Here is a 225-nt window from a genome sequence, read left to right as displayed (position 1 = left end):
AATTTTTTTTATAACTCATCCGTTTAAATTATATTAAGCCTTAAAGTTCTGTATAATTAAGGGCGTGGCCACTTGAGTGACAAGTGGATTGCCGCTGCTGTCAACACCGTCGAGCTAGGTGGGTGTGGTTTCAGCTACCAGCTCCACCCACATCCCACCTCTTTGCCCATTTTCGATTATCCGAGAGTGATGCACGGTGACGCGCTGCCAAGATGGCAACGGCCG

The 225-nt window shown here is 48.0% G+C and overlaps 1 protein-coding gene across 2 annotated transcripts in view; it reads right to left on the bottom strand.

Annotated features, from left to right (window-relative positions):
• Positions 1 to 225, bottom strand: part of LOC107752133 (iporin-like) — a 26967-nt gene that overhangs the window by 4392 nt on the left and 22350 nt on the right. The window lies entirely within an intron of this gene.

This window comes from Sinocyclocheilus rhinocerous, unplaced genomic scaffold (assembly GCF_001515625.1).
Source record: "Sinocyclocheilus rhinocerous isolate Xijiao unplaced genomic scaffold, SAMN03320098_v1.1 scaffold1312, whole genome shotgun sequence".
Classification (NCBI taxonomy): Eukaryota; Metazoa; Chordata; class Actinopteri; order Cypriniformes; family Cyprinidae; genus Sinocyclocheilus; species Sinocyclocheilus rhinocerous.
This window is presented reverse-complemented; position numbering and strand designations above follow the sequence as displayed.